Source organism: Odontomachus brunneus, unplaced genomic scaffold, assembly GCF_010583005.1.
Source record: "Odontomachus brunneus isolate Ranch 3 - 2012 unplaced genomic scaffold, Obru_v1 Obru_scaffold_061, whole genome shotgun sequence".
Taxonomy (NCBI): Eukaryota; Metazoa; Arthropoda; class Insecta; order Hymenoptera; family Formicidae; genus Odontomachus; species Odontomachus brunneus.
In genome coordinates, this window is record NW_022639511.1 from 1,658,604 (window position 1) to 1,665,149 (window position 6,546).

Here is a 6,546-nt window from a genome sequence, read left to right on the forward strand (position 1 = left end):
TGTGTGTGTGTTATATATATATATATATATATATATATATATATATATATATATATATATATATATATATGTATACATGTATATATATACACAGGATGTCTCACACTCTCCTCCGGGCATTTTGTAGGGACGTAGAACAGGTTGAGGTGAACATAAAAGTCCTATACCGTTATTTGCGATATTCGCAATAATTATCGAGATATTAATTGTAGAAAATTTGTAAATGATCATGCAGAATATGGTAAATGAGTTATAATAGCGACGACTCCCATCATGTACTTATACTTTAAGTCAAATTGAATAAAAAAGTCCTCTACCATTTTCCAAATAATCACATAGATTTTTAATTATTAATTAAAGAAGATTATTGCACGATTTTGCGTGATAATGCACTTATCTTCTTTAATTAATAATTAAAAATCTATGTAATTATTTGTAAAATGATAGAGGACTTTTTTGTACAATTTGATCTAAAGTATAAGTACACGACGGCAGTCTCTTATCTCGGCGCGGTGCGGCAAGACATAACGGTATAAGTATAAGCAGTGATGCATTGTCTTCCAATCACCGCGCGCAACATACGTGCGCTATATTACTAGACCGCGCTATGACTCGAGCGGTCCGTCCTCTACCATTCAGCGTGAGTTTTTCCTTAACTTTTTAAATTAATATCTCGACTATTATTGCGAATTCCGCAAAACGGTATACTTTTATGTTCACATCAATCCATTCTACGTCCGCACAAAATGCCCGGAGGAGAGCGTGAGACACCCTGTGTGTGCGTGCGTGTGTGCGTGCGTATGTGCGTATGTGTGTGCGTGTGTGTGTGCGCGTGGGCGGGCGTGTGTGTGCGTGTGTGTGTGTGTGTCGCGTGCGTGTGTGTGTATGTGTGTAGGGTGTCTGACTCGTTCCGTACCAGAGCTAATATATAGCTAGAATAGATCGGGGTGAGTAATGGAATCGGTGTCTTTTTTTAAACCACGTAAAATTTCGAGTTATTAAATAAAGATATATAGATAGGCTAATTAGATAGTAGCGACGTGACAGGCGTAACATATGTCTTGCCGCGGCCGACGAAGAAAATGGCCGATTGTTCGCGGACCAATCTCATAGGCCCAGAGGTGGTGATTGCGTTTTAGATCTGACATCCCTGGACCTATGAGATAGGTCCGCGAGTAATCGTCCACTTTCTCCGCCGGCTGCGGCGAGCCGTATGTCCCGCCTGCCATGTCGCCGCGATCTGATTAGCCCATCTACTTTATTTAATAATCCAAAATTTTACGTGTTTGTTTAAAAAAGGACATCGATTCCATTACTCACCCCGACCTATTCTAGCTATACAGGGTGTCTCGCGTAAGACGTACGGAAAGAAAAATATAAGTGGAACACATAAAAGTGAACAAAAATTGTATAGATCATTTTTTAAACAACCACGTAAAATTTCGAGATATTAATTAAAATAGTTGGATATATCAGAGTGCGGCGACACAACAGGCGGGACATACAGCTCGCCGCGGCCGGCGAAAAAAATGGACGATTGCTTATCGGACGCGGGCTTATCTTATAGACCGGAGAGGTGGATCGTTTGGCATACTGAAATGAATAACTCCGTGTTTGCGTCCGTGTACGTGTGTGTCCTTCCAGTTCCTTTGCCCGCCTGCCGCGTCGCCGCGCTCTGATATGCCCAACTATTTTAATTAATATCTCAAAATTTTACGTGATTGTTTGAAAAATGACCTATACAATTTTTGTTCACTTTTATATGTTCTACTTATATTTTTCTTTTCGTACGTCTTACGCAGGACACCTGTATATTAGCTCTGATACAGTACGAGTCAGACATCCTGTATACAGGGTGTCTCACACTCTCCTCCGTGCATTTTGTAGAGACGTAGAATGGGTTGATGCGAACATAAAAATCCTATACCGTTTTGCGATATTCGCAATAATAGTCGAGATATTAATTAAAAATGTTAAATAAAAACGCACACTGAATGATAAAGGACGGATTGCTCGAATCACAGCGCGACCCAGTAATAAAGCGCGCGGATGTCGCGCGCGACATTGGAAGACAATGCACCACTGCCTATTCTTATCTCGGCGCGGTGCGGCAAGCATAGAAGCGCAGCGGTATAAGTATAGGTAGTGGTGCATTGTCTTCCAATCACCGCGCGCGACATCCGCGCCCTATATTATTGGGCCGCGCTGTGACTCGAGCGGTCCGTCCTCTACCATTCAGCGTGCGTTTTTCCTTAATCTTTATTAATTAATATCTCGATTATTATTGCGAATTTAGCAAAACAGTATAAGACTTTTATGTTCACATCAACCCATTCTACGTCCCCACAAAATGCCCGAAGAAGAGTGTGAGAGGCCCTGTATATACAAAGTGTCTCGTAATTGTAACACACCAACTCCATAAGAGCATATAGCTAAACGAGAGGAGCAGAAAAGTGCTTTTCCATTTTGCAATAACGTGTCTAGTTTATTAGTAACAATACAATAAAACAATAATACAATACAAACAATACAAGTAAAATTACAATAAAGTTTGGCGTTTGTCATACCCATCGCGGCCTATAGACACTCCGCGGCGAGCTGGTGCGTCGAGGCCGAGCGGTAACGCGGCGCGTTCATCGTTGCCTTGTCGCGCGCCAGCAGCATTAAAGCGTCAAAACGCCATCGCGGGAGTCAGCGCAAGCCGCTCTGACGCACACAGTTCGTCGCGGAGCATCTATAGGCTGCGATGGGCGTGACAAACGCCAAACTTTACGCGGTTGTTACTAACAAACTAGATGCGTTATCGCTAAATGGAAGAGGACTTTTCTAATCCTCTCGCTTAGCTGTACACCTCTATGGAGTTGGTGTGTACAATTTTTGAGATGCCCTGTATATGTGTGTGTGTGTGTGTGCGCGTGCGCGGGCGTGTAACACATTCTACGTAAAATATGCATTATTAAAATTACAATGAAATTGCAACGCTAGTCCTGATCGTGATCACTTTTCTTTCGCAATGCATTCAAAAGCAGGATAATGTCAAATGCCGCATTAATAACGTATTGATAACATGTCTGTAACGTCAATAATACATCAATAAACGTCATTAATACGTCATTCGATGTTATCATTGGTCTGTTCTTTTCAGCTGCACTGCTGAACTGGTGCAATAAGTTAAAGTAAAATAAATGTATATTTTCTCACTCTAACTTATTGCACCAATTCAGCAGTGCAGCTGAAAAGAACAGACTATATGTTTGCTGGGACGCGAGAGACATATCCGCACGCTTCGTGGCAAGAAAAAGAATTAACTGAGGTGATTATAATTTAATCCTGGTGTCGTTAAAATGCTGCCGGGACATTCGAGCAACTAGGACGAGATTTCGCGAGATCAAAGGAGATCCCTCGTTAGCGTGAGTGTGAGCGTAAAGTCATTTTTTGTTCTTGAATACTTTTCATTTCAAAAGATATACACGAAGGATATCAAATTGAATTATTCGCGAATAATGAAAGTTACGTTCCGATTATCCAACGAGATCATGAAGACAATTCGCGAGAACGAAGGAGCAAGCGAAATTTCACTCGTGACCAAGGGAGAGAGGGGAAGGGGTTGAAGCCAGCTGTTTCCGCACAGGAGCGAACGAACGCTGAAAAAGACAATAATTAACGCAGCCTTATCCGATGAAAGTATCTACAACAACACTATACTGCGCGTTCCTTGAGACCGATTCACTATATGGGCTTAAGGCCATCACACACAAAATTCCGTAAGAACTTAAATCGTAAGCGTAAGGAAATCGACCAATCCCAATCGAGTATTCGGCTCTTCGTAATAATGGAGGAGTTACGAAGAGCCGAGTGATCGATTGGGATTGGTCGATTTCTTTACGCTTACGTTTTAAGTTCTTACGGAATTTTGTGTGATGGCCTTTACTTTGCACACTCGCGACTTTGGTTGGGACGACCTGCAAGTCAGAGCAAGGCAAAAACCTCGCACGGTAATCGGCGTATCTCCGCTTCCGAGGTCCTTTGATCTTTCGAGCGCGTCGGAACTACGCCGGGATATCGACGAGAAGGCTGATCGCGCGATGGAATTCTCGCTGGAAGTAGTCGACGGCGAGCGAGTTAGATGAGCGACGTACAGCGAATCTTGCTAAAAAAAAAGATACCGATTGATCTCGCATACTTCTAGTCCACGATTTGTCGACGCTCTCCGATTCGTGAAATCTCGCGAGTATTATTCGTCGATATAATTCGTTCGGTTGCAATTACCGTCGTCAATGCGACGATACGTTGTTTCTCCTTTTTCTTCTTCTTTTAATCGGACAATTCGGGTACGCGATCCGTGAAAAAGATCGCAAGGATCGCGCAGACGCTTTAGTGTGTGTGTGTGTGTGTGTGTGTGTGTGTGTGTGTGTGTGTGTGTGTGTGTGTGTGTGTGTGTGATTAAATCTATATATAACGTATAAAATATATAATATAATATAATAATGCGAAGCCTTAGCTCGTACGACTATTCAACGTTTAACGTGTTTGTTCACGTGTTTATTTGTTATTGTTAGAGTGTTAGAAAACGATAAGAATACGCATACGAGTATCATATAGCGCGATGCGTCCGGTACGAAAGTGAATTACCTAGATAGAGCAGAAAATCACGATAATGTCGAAATGACGAGTAAATAATCGAATCACGATCGAAAAGTGAATTTCTAAAGTCATTTTCTCGTCACTTTGACGTCATCATGATTTTCTGTTCTACCTGTTCTGTTAGTTAAGGTGATCTTGAACTTAAATTCTGCGACAGAAGCAAGATGAGAAAGATATCGTTAGATTTAGCGAATTTACACGAGAATGTGAGATCGTCTTAGCATCGGACGCACCGGCGCGCGGCTTCCAGAAATTTAGGAATCGATCAATTGTAAAACGCCTTAGATCTTTATTAAGCGGACCAGTATATCTCAGTATCGATTTTGCGGATACCAATGCGACATCGCATAATCTCGAGAAAGTACATTGAACTCCTCGTTCGCACGGAGGAACTTTCGCATAAAAATTCCTAGGTCCGCGCCTCGTTCATCAACGAATGTGGAGTAAGATTGAAATTTGTTGCTGGGAGTCCAGCCGTTTAGTTCCCAATAACTTTCCATGCCGTAAAATCTCGGTCGAAGGTTGACGATCGTTCGGGAACCGGTGTCATTAGAGTCAATTTACCTATGGCAATTATTACAGTAGGATTAAAAAGCGTTGCGAGGGTAGGGGAAGGCGCGTTCTTCATTCGATTCGGACGTGAACGCGCCAGAACATCGATCAATTTGAGGGTGTCCTTAATAGCGTGTAATTGAAGTCAATATACCTTTTAGACGTCTCTCATAATCGCGTAACTCCGCAAAATCTCCCGTCCTCTATGTCCCATCGTTCAGCGGTTCCTGAAAGATCGCGCTGGGAAGCCGACGTATTACTTATCTTCCCGGAAAACAATGATGATACATGAATTCTGTTTCTTCATGTTTCTTCTGTTTGATCATATATAATCACACATAATTATACAGAGTGCCCTAAAACGACCTCCAAAGTTTTCACGTAGACATAGTACGGATTGAGAAGAACATAAAAGTCCTATATCATTTTGTGACGTTCGCAATAATTATTGAGATATTAATTAGAGAAAATTTACGGGTGATTACGTGTATTTGCAATAATTATTAGGATAATTATTGCAAATATCGCTAAACAATATAGGACTTTTATGTTCACTTTAATAGTACTCCGTATTATGCCTCCACGAGAGCTTCACATATTGATCTGAGGCAACCAATATATATCCACGCTGAAAAAATGCTGTTGTACAAATAAAATCAAAGTAAATGTTTATGTTTTTGCTAGTCTATAGTGTCGATGTCTAATAGAATAAAATATTTCTTCTTTTCTTCAATCACCAGCATTTTTTTCAGTAAATATATATATAAAATATATGATCATATATAAAGACAAAATTTATATATAGGTCATATGCAGAGTATCCCATGACAAATTGTACATACTAAGTACGTACTTGTACATACTAAGAGATGTGTTCCTGGGATCAATTTTAAGCAGAAAACTTCTTATAAACATAAATGAAAGTTACAATAGTTATTATTTCCCAATGAGTACCAAATATCAGTAATATTGATGTTATGTCTCTCACAACAATATACAAATAACATACAGTGTTATATAACAGTTACATTGTATGAGACATTATAATATCGATATTATCCCGGGAAAAAATGTTCATAAATGGATTTTGTCCACATATGACCATATATGATCATATATAATTATATATGTCTATATTAAAAAGAATGTCTTATGAAGACACAATTGAAATAAATGCTTACATTTATGATAACCTATAATGTCGACGTTAAATTAAATTATGTTTTCTTTCTTTCTTTCAACAGTATTTGTTTTATGTATAATTAGACATATATAATTAAATATGACCATATGTAAGGTCATATATATATATATATATATATATATATATATATATATATATATATATAT

At 39.7% G+C, this 6,546-nt stretch overlaps 1 long non-coding RNA gene across 1 annotated transcript; it reads right to left on the reverse strand.

The window, feature by feature from the left end:
• Nucleotides 1-4,913: 4,913 nt before the first annotated feature.
• Nucleotides 4,914-5,703, reverse strand: LOC116846181. Its single transcript, XR_004378428.1, has 2 exons — nucleotides 5,351-5,703; nucleotides 4,914-5,208 (listed from the first exon to the last, which is right to left on the reverse strand). It is a non-coding gene; the product is annotated as an uncharacterized LOC116846181 (long non-coding RNA).
• Nucleotides 5,704-6,546: the final 843 nt, after the last annotated feature.